Below are 14265 nucleotides of genomic sequence, written 5' to 3' on the forward strand. Positions count from 1 at the left end.
CAAATTTTGTTATTTTAGTTTGCTATTAAAGTTTCTAACAATTTTTAATGAAAATTCTTTTTGTATTAATGTTTTGAATAAAAAATACTTTGATAATTTTAGTTGCATAAATTTTATCTAATTTTAGTTTCAAAAAACTAGAGGTTTATAAAATCCTTTTAGTTGATTCCTATTGCTATTAGAGTTTTATAAAAGCTTTTTAGTTGATCCTTTTTGTTATTGAAGAATATTATAGTTTTTTTTTAGTTGTTCATAATAGAATATTTTAATTGATTATTTTTAGTTCATTCATTTTTCTATTAGAGTTGCGTAAAAGTTTTCTAGTTCATTCATTTTGCTATTAGTTCATTCTTTGAGCTAAATGACCCTCAAATTGAAAAGCACTTCAAATGAACTCTGAAACGGTTGAAAGTTGGCATGGTATCATCATTTCACCCACATAGCATCTTCTAAAAAGTTGAGAGGGTTACGGCAAACACAGGATGCACTTTGTGTACAAAATGGACAATCTCTTTCGAAGTAACAGGGTTTCGGACGAAAACTCATCTGTTACAAGGGGATTTCATTTGTTTGAACTTATTTGAACTCCAGACTTTTTGTGTGTTCAAAATGCACCATTCAAAGCCGCATCATCAATTTCCAACCCTTATTGACTTCATTTAGTATTTTTGATGCATTTACTGATTTTTTTAGCTAAATGACCCTAAAATTGAAAAGCACTACAAATGAACTCTAAAAAGGTTGAAAGTTGGCATGGTATCATCATTTCACCCATATAGCATGTTCTAAAAAGTTGAGTGGGTTACGGTAAAAGATGGATGCACTTCGTGTACAAAGTGGACAATCTCTTTCGAAATATTAGGTTTTCAGACGAAAACTCACCTGTTACAAAGGGATTTCATTTTTTTGAACATATCTGGACTCCAGACTTTTGTGTTTGTTCAAAATGCACCATTCAAAGCCACATCATCCATTTTCAGCCCTTTTTGACTTCATTTCGTATTTTTCATGCATTTATTGAGTTTTTAGCTAAATGACCCTGAAATTGAAAAGCACTACAAATAAACTCTGAAAAGGTTGAAAAAAGTTGGCATGGTATCATCATTTCACCCACATAGCATGTGCTAAAAAGTTCAGAGAGTAATGGCAAAAGCTGGATGGACTTCATGTACAAAATGGACAATCTCTTTCGAAGTATCAGGGTTTCATACGAAAAATCATGTGTTACAAAAGGCATTTCATTTCTTCACATGTAACTACAGTGATATTCTAGATCAAAGGCATCATCGTAATAGTGGTGGAGAGAAAGTCTTGAATTTTTCTTGGCTTGTGGCCTTTGCTTATTGCGCCGTAACCATGGATAATCTTCATCGTTTAACATGGTGCTTGGGTGAGCCTTGACTTTGAAGGGAGGAATTTCATAAACTTTTCATAATCTTCAGACATGTCTGTCTTGCCCTCTACTCCCACGATGTCTCTTTTTCCTGAAAGAACTATGTGGTGCTTTGGCTTATCATAAGATGTATTCACTTCCTTATCTTTTCTTTTTCTCGGTTTAGTAGACATGTCCTTCACATAGAAAACCTGTGCCACATCATTGGCTAGGACGAATGGTTCATCTATGTACCCAGGATTGTTCAGATCCACTGTTGTCATTCCGTACTGTGGGTCTACCTGTACCCGGCCTCTAGACAGATTGACCCATTTGCATTGAAACAAAGGGACCTTAAAATCATGTCCATAGTCAAGTTCCCATATGTCCACTATGTAACCATAATATGTGTCATTTCCCCTCTTGGTTGCTGCATCAAGGCAAACACCATTATTTTGGTTGGTGCTCTTTTGATCTTGGGTGATCGTGTAAAATCTATTCCCATTTATCTCGTCCCTTTGTAAGTCAATACAGTCGAAGATGGTCCCCTGGCCAACGAGTACAACTCATCAGAAATAGTGTTGTCGCCCATGAGACGTGTTTGCAACCAACTGCCGAAAGTCCTGATGTGTCCACATGTAATCCAGTCGTCATACTGCTCCGGGTGTTTGGAGCGCAGAATATTCTTGTGTTCATTAACATACGGAGTCACCAAGGTAGAATTCTGCAGAACTATGTAGTGTGCCTGAGACCAAGAGTGCCCATCCCTACATATTATTGAGTCCTCTCCTAGCGTGCCTTTTCTAGTCAGTCCTCACTCGTAACACGATTGAGTGAGACCAATCTTCTTAAGGTTAGGAATGAAGTCGACACAAAACCCAACGACCTCCTCTATTTGATGGCCCGTGGAGATGCTTCCTTCTGGCCTAGCACGGTTACGAACATATTTCTTTAAGACTCCCATGAACATCTCAAAGGGGAACATATTGTGTAGAAATACAGGGCCCAAAATGGCAATCTTGTTCACTAGATGAACTAGGATGTGCGTCATGATATTGAAGAAGGATGGTGGGAACACAAGCTCAAAACTAACAAGACATTGCGCCAAATCACTCCTTAACCTTGGTAGGATTTCTGGATCGATCACCTTCTAAGATATTGCATTGAGGAATGCGTATAGCTTCACAATGGCTAATCGAACGTTTTTCAGTAGAAGCCCCCTCAACGCAACCGGAAACAGTTGCGTCATAATCATGTGGCAGTCATGAGACTTTAGGTTCTGTAACTTTTTCTCTGCCATACTTATTATTCCCTTTATATTTGACGAGAAGCCAGACATGACTTTCATACTGAGCCTGCATTTAAAGATTTCCTTCTCTTCTTTTGTAAAAGCGTAGCTAGCAAGACCTTCATACTGCTTTGGATGAATGCCGTCATTTTAGTGCACACGTTGCTGGTCCTCCCGTGCCTCCAGTGTATCTTTTGTCTTTCCATACACGCCCAATAAGCCTAGCAAGTTCACGCAGAGATTCATCGTCACGTGCATCACATCGATTGCAGAGCAGATCTCTAGGTCTTTCCAATAGGGTAGGTCCCAAAATATAGATTTCTTCTTCCACATGGGTGCGCGTCCCTCAGCGTCATTCAAAACAGATAGTCCGTCAGGAACCTTTCCAAAGATTACTTGTAAATAATTGAACATAGCAAGTATGTGATCCCCAGTATGGACGGCGGGCTTCTTCCGGTGATCTGCCTTGTCTTTGAAATGCTTGCCTTTCTTTCGACATTGATGGTTGGTCGAAAGAAATTGACGATGCCCCAGGTACACATTCTTCATGTATTTGTCCAAATATATACTTTGGTGTCATCTAAACAGTGCATGCATGAGTGGTATCCCTTGTTTGCCTATCCTGAAAGGTTGCTGAGAGCAGGCCCATCGTTGATGCTTACAAACAGCAACGCATGTATGTCCAATTCCTACTGTTTGTGCTCATCCCACACGCATACACCTTTTTCATTCCACAGCTGCAAAAGTTCTTCAACTAATGGCCTTAGATACACATCAATGTCATTGCCGGGTTGCTTAGGGCCTTGGATGAGCACCGACATCATAATGAACTTCCGCTTCATGCACAACCAAGGAGGAAGGTTATAGATACATAGAGTCACAGACCAGGTGATATGATTGCAGCTCTGCTCCTCAAAAGGATTAATGCCATCCGCACTTAAACCAAACCATATGTTCCTTCCGTCACCTGCAAAGTCCACCCATGTTCTCTTGATTTTTCTCCACTGTGACCCGTCAGCGGGTGCTCTCAACTTCCTGTATTTCTTACGGCCCTCTTTGTGCCATCGCATCAACTTGGCATGCTCTTTGTTTCTGAACAGACGTTTCAACCATGGTATTATAGGAGCATACCACATCACCTTGGCAGGAACCCTCTTCCTGGGGCGCTCGCCCTCAACATCACCAGGGTCATCTCGTTTGATCTTATATCTTAATGCGCCGCATACCGGGCATGTATTCAAATCCTCGTACGCACCGCGGTAGAGGATGCGGTCATTAGGGCATGCATGTATCTTCTGCACCTCCAATCCTAGAGGGCATAAAACCTTCTTTGCTCCGTACTTACTGTCGGGCAATTCGTTATCCTTTGGAAGCTTCTTCTTCAATATTTTTAGTAGCTTCTCAAATCCGTTGTCAGATACACCATTGTCTGCCTTCCATTGCAGCAATTCTAGTGTGGTACCGAGCTTTGTGTTGCCATCTTCGCAATTTGGGTACAACCCTTTTTTGTGATCTTCTAACATGAGATCGAACTTCAACTTCTCCTTTTCACGTTGGTATTATCTCTTTTCATCAACAATGACCCGGCGAAGATCATCATCAGGCACATCGTCTGGTTCCTCTTGATCTTCAGCTTCCCCCGTTGCAGCATCACCGTATTCAAGGGGCGGATAGTTGTCATCATCCTCTTCTTCTTTGTTGTCTTCCATCATAACCCCTCTTTCTCCGTGCTTGGTCCAAACATTATAGTGTGGCATGAAACCCTTCTCAAGTAGGTGGATTTGAAGGGTTTTCTGGTTAGAGTTATATTTCGTATTCTCACAGATAGGACATGGACAACACATAAAACTATTATGCTTGTTTGCCTCAGCCACTTCAAGAAAATTATGCATGCCCTTAATGTACTCAGAGGTGCATCTGTCACCCTAAATCCATTGCCGGTTATGCGTGCATTATATATAATTAAGTGTGTGAAAAACCATTACAGAACATGATGAATAGAGAAGTAACCAAATTAATAGAAGTTCATCATCTCATTAAAACCAAAGTACAGTAGTGATCAAATGTTATTACTGAAAAAATAAATACATAAAGTTCATACATAGTTCTGATTGAACAACATATAGCTCCCTAGAGCATCTAATTAAACCATACATTGAAACTATGTAAAACATTTCAATGCAACAACAAATGCGATCATAATCGCAACTAAGATAACATTTGATCCAATGGCATAATGATACCAAGCCTCATTATGAATGTCATATTTTCTAATCTTTCTAATATTCAAGCGCATTGCATCCATCTTGATCTTGTGATCATCGACGACATCTGCAACATGCAACTCCAATTTCATCTCCTCCTCCTCAATTCTTTTCAATTTTTTCTTCAAGTAATTGTTTTCTTTTTCAACTAAATTTAGTCTCTCGACAATAGTGTCGATTCGAATTTTCGGTTCACATACCTCCTAGATAAAAACATCTATGTCACGTTGGTCGGCATAATTGTCATAAACACTAAATAAAACAAATTGTTATAAAAGACAATATATACCACATCCGAACCATAGACAGGACGAGGGCCGACGGAGGCGGACACCAAAACCATCGCACTATATAATAACAAACAATAATAAAAGTAAGAAAATTATACTAGTACCTATCTAAATCATACAAATAAGAATTTTTTTCTTTCAGAAAGAAGATAAGAACAAGAAGCTCACCATGGTGGTGCCGGCAACGAGATCGGCGCGAGCGATTGATGGCGTTGAGGACGGGGATGGGACAGGACGGACCATCAAACCTAGACAAATCTTGAGGAAAATGGAGTTTGGACAAGGAGTTTGGAGAGGAGAAAGCTTAAGTGTGGATCGGGCGTTTCATCGAACAACTCATGTGCATAGGAGGTGATCTAGAGCACCACAAAGCTCTCCCACGGCTGGCCAAAAAAACAGAGTAGGGGCTCTGTTAGCGGGCAGGGGCGGGGGTAATATATAGGCCTCTCTCTTTTTGTCCCGGTTCAAGCCACTAACTGGGACTAATGGTGGTGGGCCAGAAGCGAGACCCATTGGTTCCGTTTCGTGTCTGGAATCGGGACCAAAGGGGTCAGACGAACCGGGACCAATGGCCCCCGAGGCCCGGCCGGTGCCCTGGCCTTATGAACCGGGACTGATACCCCAGTTGGTCTCGGTTTGTCAGTGAACCAGAATTAATGCCCTTACCCAGGCCTCAACCAAAGTCCTATTTTTTTGACGTACCAAAGCCCTATTTTCTACCGGTGAGAAGGAGCTACAAGGGACGTTGTGGGCTATTGTTGTAACTTGTAAGGGCATCTCCAACAGTCGTAAGATAGGTGTTGGTTAATTTGCCATCTAGGACATAGTGATGATGTGCCATGTAATAAATGTGAAGAGAGAGCAAAGTTGTATGTAGATTAACCAATAACCTTTGTACAAACTCCAATGTGAAATAGAGAGCAATCACAATTATTTTCTTTCCATCTATTGAATAGTTTACATACAATCTATTGGAGTAGTTGTATGATAGCTTGTTGGTTGATGACATGGACATTTTACCAACAAGACTGGTCCTGGGTGATGCATTTGTAATGGCTTGCTCGTGCATGTGGAGTTGGGATTGGTTTTTGCTCCTTCAATGCGACAGCTACCACACGGAGTTGGGAGCTGGGATTGGTTCGTACGGTAGGCTCTGCCTGTTCCACACGGCTTGGCTTGGCTTGGCTGGCTGAAATCCCGACAACCTGGCGTTGTACTATCAGCTTGGATCCACGCCGTTGTGGCGCTACCTGGCGGTCGTTCGCACCCACGCGATGCACGCCCGCTGATGGCTGAGACTGCCCACAGGAGTAACTTAAGACTCAACTCAACAAATTTATTTACGTGACAATGATTTAATAAAGATAAAAGATCATTCGAGTAATATAGCTAGTTATTCACACTATGAATAACATCATACATACGACGAAAACATATGCTACTATCCAATATCGAGATGATAACATACACTAGCATAGTCTAATTTACATCTCACTATGGGTATTCTGAGGGCATCGCCCACACATTTTGGCTGCACCAAGGAACGACGGAGCTGTCACCATCTTTCCAACCCGTGGTCCAAGCTATCATAATCTTGGGTGGCCCCTCTCTATTACCGTCTCTTTTCCCTGCATGCTTTGTTTGCAAGAATATTTGTCTCCCACTCCTTCTCGAATGCATTAGTGGCCATGCATGCCTTTAGCTGGTGTCAGGTGCCACTCTCGCGACCCCTTTCATGGCGATGCATGCATGGTCCAGACGTACCGACCCCTTTCATGGAGATGCATGCATGCATGGTCCAGACGTAGCCTGGTTCGAACGTAGGCAGGTTCAAATAGCCGGACAGTTTTTGCCCGACCGACCCCTATACATCACATTCATCATCAATTTCACGGCGATGCTATGGTCCATACCAACACGGCTGGAGATGCATTGTGCACTAGAAACACATATTAATAATTGCAATAACGCACACATGCCCAAATCTCGCTAGCCTGGCAACATACTAAGTGGGACTCCAGCTCACACTTGGGTCTAGCTAGCGCCGGCCATACAGAGCACACAGCTCATAGGGCATCGCGATGATTTGTGCCGCATAGGATTTATCGCCCGGTAACCAAACATTTGCCGCACAGACACACTTCAAAAAATAATTGTTTTCTGAAATGGCAGGATTCCTGCATTCATCCAAAAGAAAAAAGTTTCTTCGCTAAGAAAATTGAAAGGCTTGAAGAAGATTGTAAAATCTAGAGATTATTGAAATGGACATTCTCAGGAGTAGGAAATGAAATGCTTGCTTGTAAGATTCAGAAGGAGTTGCAGGACCTGAGTCATGGCGAGTAGACAATTGTTGACTATGTTTCTAAGATGAAACGACTTTGGAGCGATTTTTATTAGTATGATCCAGTTGAGATGGAGTGTGGCGAGTGTATTAAAAAATACAATAAATGGACCGAGAGGAGGCGTGTTAGGGATATTCTAAATGAATTTAATTCTAAGTTTGAACACAAAAGGGCTGCATGCCAACTTTAGGGTAAAAATTCTTGCACTATGAATTATGAAGTTACTGATATACCATGGTTAATCGACTCTGGGTCTTCTAGACATATGGCTGGCTCTTATAGAAATTTTATTGATTATGCTCCTAATTTAAAGGGGCAAGGTGTGAAATTGGCTGATGGCTCCTCCCAAACTTTTTTGGGGCCAGGAACAGTCAAGTGTGGATCTAATATGTATCTTTCGTCTGTTCTGCATGTTCCCTTGTTCCTAATTAATCTACTATTCATTAGTTGCATTACAGAAGAGCTTAATTGTGTTGCTATCTTCTTCCTATCAAGGTGCTTATTTTAGGAACTTGGGATTGGAATAAGGCTTGGGATAGGGAGCACACGTGATGGCCTATATTACTTAGATGATAACATGTCACCTACTATTGCTGTTGTGTTGTCTCACTCTCCACTGGAGGAATTTCTTCTTCATCGCAGGCTGGGACATATGTCTTTTGTCACTCTGGGTCAGCTTTATCCAAAGCTTTATAAGAATATTAGCAACACTAGTGGAAAAAAGTGCTAGCCACAACTTTCGTTGGTGGAGAAAAGTACTCTCCACCACGATCAGATCAGACTCGTTTTAATTTCTTCTCAAGTTGGTTCTCAACTTCAGCCTTATAGATTTTAAAGTAGTGTAGAGCCTCATCCTTTGTATTTAACTAATACACATAGCAGAATCTAGTGGAATCATCAATCAAAGTTATGATTTATTTATTCTCACCTTTAGTCAACACACCATTATCTCATAGAGATCTGAATGTATGAGCTCTAATGGAGCCAGGTGTCTCTCCTTCGCAGGCTTATGAGGCTTACAAGGTTGCTTTGCTTGCACACACGTATGGCACTTAGTGCTTTTGGCTAAAGTGAAACTCGAGATTAAATCCATCTTAGCCAGCCACGTCATACAACCGAAATTTATGTGACAAAGTCGTGAATGCCAAATTTCATATTCGTACACATTAGAATGAATTTGGTTCACGATTTTATTATAGAAATCCCCCAGGGAAAGGTGGAACAAACCACCACAATCATATCCTTTTCCAACAAATATTCCATACCAAGATACGACTACTTTGTTGGACTCAAGTACTAACTTAAACCCTTCTTGACATAGAAGGGAGCCACTAAAGAGATTCTTCTTGATGGCGGGGACATGTTGCACGCTCTTCAGTTGTATGATCTTTCCCGAAGTAAAGTTTAGATCTACCATGCCAACACCATGAACAGAAGCAAGCAAGTTATTCCCCATCAGGATGGAACAATGTCGTGTGACCTGGTAAGAAGAAAACAAATACACATCAGCACACACATGAATATCTCCAGTGTCAACACCAATCGGTGGACTAACAAACTGAAAGTACGGTAAACAGATTACCATACCCAGATGCCACATCATTGTCGCTTAGAGTGACGTTGGCAGTCTTGGAGTCCTGACCTGGCTTCTTGTACTTGTTTGGGCACTTGTTTGCCCAGTGTTCCTCTGAACCACAAGTAAAGCAGCCATCTCTCTTTTTGTCTTTCTTTTTACCCTTCTTCTTAAAGGTAGTATTCTAATGGACAAAATTCTTTCCCTTGAACTTGTGAGAATTCTTCTGCACCATATTGGCACTAGAAGAACCCTCTGCCCCTTTCATGTGTGACTCATTTGCTCTCGAGTTCTGCTCAACAGTTAGATGATCGATGACATCCTGAACAAAGAATTCACATTTTCAAGTGCTTGAGAGAGGTAGCAAAGTTACTACTTCCAGGAGGGAGTTTTGCAATAATGCAACCCTTGACAAACTTGTCTGGTAACTCACACTTCAGGAGCTCCAACTCCTTAGCTATGCATTGTATCTCATGGGCCTGGTCCAATACAGAACAATTATCAACCATTTTGTAATCATGGAACTGTTCCATAGCATACAACTCGCTTCCAGCATCTGTTGCGCTGAATTTAGCTTCGAGCACATCCCTCAAATTCTGGGTAACGCGCATATGGAGATATGCGTCAACCAGCTTGTCTCCGATCATAGTAAGAACGACTCCGATAAAGCTGGTGGTTGCCTTCCTAAACGCATTCTCCTGTTTAGGAGCAAACGTTAGCGTGGGAGACACACCTCCAACCAAGAACACGTTCAACGCGGTGAGCCACAAAGTGGTCCTAGTCTGCCAACGCTTAAAATGCATCCTGGTAAACTTTTCCGGTTTCAAAGTAACAGCAAAGCCATGAGTCGAAAAGTGCCTAAAATAAGGTTTTTGGATTGTTGGAAATATTAGCACTTTTCTGACTAATCTAATCCACGAGTAAGCAATAAACATGGCAAATACGGTATGCATCCCATACCGATGCCTAAGCATGTGAGCACGTACAGTACATAGAACTGAAACATCTATGAACAGCATATATGTAGCTAGCACATGTATGAGTAAACGAGGGATGCACATATCATACCCTCCGGTTGGCCAGGCAAACGAGGTGGCGGCAGCAGCAGCCTTGGCATCGTCTGTGGCCTTCTTCTTGGCAGCGGCGTCTTCGACCATGGTGTTGATGCAGGGGAAGTAGAGGAAGCAGCCGCGCGCACATCACGTCGTGACAAGGTGAGGTGAGGCAGGCGGCGGAGGAGGAGCGCGCGTATAAAGCTCCTATTCCCAAGCTCCAATAGCAAGTGGTAGAACAACCGTTATAAAGAGGTCTCACTCTTCTTACTCTAGCAGTATGGTACTAAACTTCTCACCTAACTTCTCACCACTTGGCATGCACATTCATGGGGCTTAGAGAATAACCAGAGATTATTGTTTTATACTAGTGGTTAGGGCACCACCTGGTAGCACCTCTTGATGCGGGATTGGGCGCACTAATCAAGCTGACGTATTTGTTAACGTGTTGTCACTTAATTCAATAACATGATCTTTTCAACCAATTGAAAATGTCCAAATCTGAACCATGACAGTTGTACAAGCAATACAACAACTTACACCATCACTAAATGTCTAACTGATGGTAACCTAGAAGTACTATATGTCAACGGAGTTGATCCCAGGTATGAAATCTCACGGAGTCTTCTTCACAAATGAACAAAATATACATCCACAGAAAGCTAATAGAAGGAGCAATTAGCTAAGATCGAATGATAATAAGCTCTGAAAGAAAAATCAATCCTGCATGCATAAAAAGAAATTACAATCCCACATTTAACATTGTTATACCAGTTTTAGAATACGCCTACAAACAATCAAATTTAAATTTGGCTGATTATAACTCTATGTTTTCTTTAATCCAATACTCGTCTTCAGAGATCATTATTAATTTTGGTAACCACTAACCACAAGTAAGCAGAGGCATCAGCTTCGTCGATCAATATTTTAGTTAATAAAGAAATGAAAAGGCTTAGTTTGCTCTCACCAAGAAATATCACAGTTTAAACCATGTTCACACACACCATCTAACCATGACTCTTGGTTCAGTTTTGATGAGGTGTGTACAGAGAAGATGGGGATTTGAGGCGCTCATCCAAATTGCCTCCAAACTGATCGATCTTCCCGACAAAAGATGGCCTCGAAATTGGTGGCACGCTGATCATCAGTTTTAGGCTGACCTTTTCAGGTAACAGCAGCAGCGCGTGGAAGAAAACCGACAGCACGCGCGTAGGGACATGGATCATCGGCTGAAATCTTGCCGTGTACGGCGGTTAGCTACCAGCGTATAAAAATATAGTACTTCCTGACAGAAAACAAAGTAGAAGGGTTTATTTAATCCCATACTGCTTACGGAGATGAAAGTTTGCCTGTTTAAAAGGAGAACCGTCTCATATCTTCTAAGATCTAGAGTACAGAAGTAGACAGAGGTCTCATGATGAGAAGTAGACTTGTAGAGTGCGCTGTGATCCAATTTATTTGACATGCCTAGGGCAAGGGGTCGAAAGAATTTGATCTTGGTTGGGCATATAATAATCTTTAGATAAGATGAGATCGGCTTCAGGGGAAGCACGCCTCTATTTTTATGGCCCGTCAGAGAGTCTGACGGGAATTGGAGGCACTTTATAAAAACGCCTCAAAATGGAGCGGCCGTGGCAATCTCTAGGAGTGTCGGCGTATGTCTATCCCGTCGCGACAGTCCTTAGCGTTTTTTAGGAATGCCTCGACAGGCTTTTGGAGGCGTTTTCAAAGCTTCCGAAGGCATTTTTGAGCGCCTCCTATTATCTACCGTGTTGTAGTGGTAGGCTTCGAGTAAAGTTTTTGGAGGTAGAGCGCCTAGAAGTTTCAATGCTTTCTAAGGCAACCAAAAAGCAATGTGATCTGATCATGTCAGCTAATTTTATGAGTTGCTTTCTTGGCATGGAAGTTCAATGTAATAACATGTGTAAACTAAAGAGAGATAAATCAGTGTTCTGGAGACGAAGACATACTCACCATCTTCATTCAGTTTCTTCAAGATCTGCGACTTAGAAGGAAGGGCGTACATTCTAGCACATACTGCTTTCCTTATGGCCCAGCCATGGTGAAGAGCAAACACCTGAGCATAAGCCTTGGACGCTGCGTCCTTCATGGAGTTGCCTCTGAAACAAAAGAGAATGTGAGGATTCAGATAACATTTACTCAACAGGCATCTAAGAGTAGCAAACCAAAGGGTCGACAACATAACATAAGTTTTCTTTTATCACAACATGGTATAAGTGACTTCACTATCCCATTTGCAACATGAACTTACTCTGTGACCAATATCTACTCAAACAGAACTTTCACTATATCAAAACCATGCTTAACCCTCAGTAGGTTCCATGTATGGCTCCCTGGCTGCCTGACACTGCCTTTCTGAATGTGATGCTCAACCATGGAGGGTAATGTTGAAATCGTCTTGGATATCTCCAGTAAATCATTAACCTACAACCACGTAAGACGAAGTAATCAGACAAGACCACCAAACAAAGCCTAGATGGCACCAAGTCAGTCATCAAGCAGGCATGAGTATGTGAGGTCTCTGTAACACAATAACATCTATAATCCGAAATGGCTGCACACTTGGTTTGCTAAGTAGTAGTACTAAAATAAGTGCAGAAGTAGATTGGAACTTCCAACACCTTAAGAGTACATCAGAACAAGCATATCAAAATATCAGAAAAAGACACTCTAATCCTTATGTGCACACAATAATTCCTGGTTTGATCAAGTTGAAAATTAATTTAGAGTTTTAGACCATCTAGGCCGAACCTCCTGGCCTTAAACAAGTCCAGGGGATTACCACGATTTAAAGCAGTAGTACTAACACAAGTGCAGAAGTGGATATTACTTTCTACATATGAAGCATACACCACAACAAGCATAGCAGAAAGTAGCAGAATTAGACAGTCCGATCCTGGTGAAGCACCCCATAATTGCTGCTTCATTCAGTTGAGAATTTGATTGGAATCATTTCACCCAAACTTTCTAGCCTCAAACTAAAGTGTATTATTACAATTAACTTACCACATGGATCCACGGCTATCTGGGTGTAATTCAAAACGAACTTAAACATAACTTGCTAGCTGAATTTGGCTAAGAATTTGAGATTATTTCGCCTCAACCTCTCTCAGCTTTAAGCGGCTAACCAATGTCCCGGAAATCACCAGAAATTCAAATAGCGGGGAGGAGAGGGGGGCAGAGGAGCGGCCGCTTGCCTTTGGCAACGTAGTCCATCTCGGCGAACTTAAAGGCGATGCTGAGGGGCCGTGCAAGTGGACAAAGAGCTGTCCCCGGACGCGACGATGTGGCTGTCGTTCTGCTGCAGGAGCAGCAACAGCGTGCTCCGGACCGCCCAGACCATCCTACAGCACGACGCCGACAATACCAAAGTGTTATCGTAAGAAAAACTCGAGGTAATGTTTTAGGTCATAATTCTCGACAGATGGCATATAAGAAATTATGAATAGATCAATAACTCTTACAAAGAATAAATAGATGGTGCGAAACACACTGGATTCACCAATGATTAATTAAATATTCAATTGGAGGTGGGACGGGAGAGGATGTCATACCTCAAAATCGGGGGAATCGACGGCTACGATGATGGCAAGGAGGCGAGTCGTCCTGCCACCTGCCACGACGTGCCGTCGAACGAATCAGCTCTACCTCGTGCTCCTCCCGGAACTTCCCGCCGCCAATCCGCTCCGTCCCACTTCCTGCCTTCCTATGTTTCCCGCAGATCCGCCGCCGCCGCCGCTCGTATGCGCCTCCTTGAGCGAGGGGGTGGACAAGGAAGCAGAGAGAGGGGGAAGAGGAGGTGGCGGCTGCGACTAGCGACACTGAGGAAGACGAGGAGGCGGCGTGCGGGGGAGGCGGAGACGAAGACGTGCGCATGCCTTCGTTGGTAAATCATCGATCGACGTGCCATGGCTCAGCGAGCGTCCTTTGCGCCACCGTTAATGGGTTGTATGGGCCTAAGCCCATCCATAATCCATCAGTTCATACAAGTAGAACTACTCGTCCTTCTATCTTTACCTATATATATATATATATATATATATATATATATATATATATATAT

At 42.2% G+C, this 14265-nt stretch overlaps 1 pseudogene; it reads right to left on the reverse strand.

Moving 5' to 3' along the window:
* Window positions 1–8766: 8766 nt before the first annotated feature.
* LOC119280194 overlaps window positions 8767–14265 on the reverse strand; it is a 9740-nt pseudogene continuing 4241 nt past the window's right edge.

This window comes from Triticum dicoccoides, chromosome 3B (assembly GCF_002162155.2).
Source record: "Triticum dicoccoides isolate Atlit2015 ecotype Zavitan chromosome 3B, WEW_v2.0, whole genome shotgun sequence".
NCBI lineage: Eukaryota > Viridiplantae > Streptophyta > Magnoliopsida > Poales > Poaceae > Triticum > Triticum dicoccoides.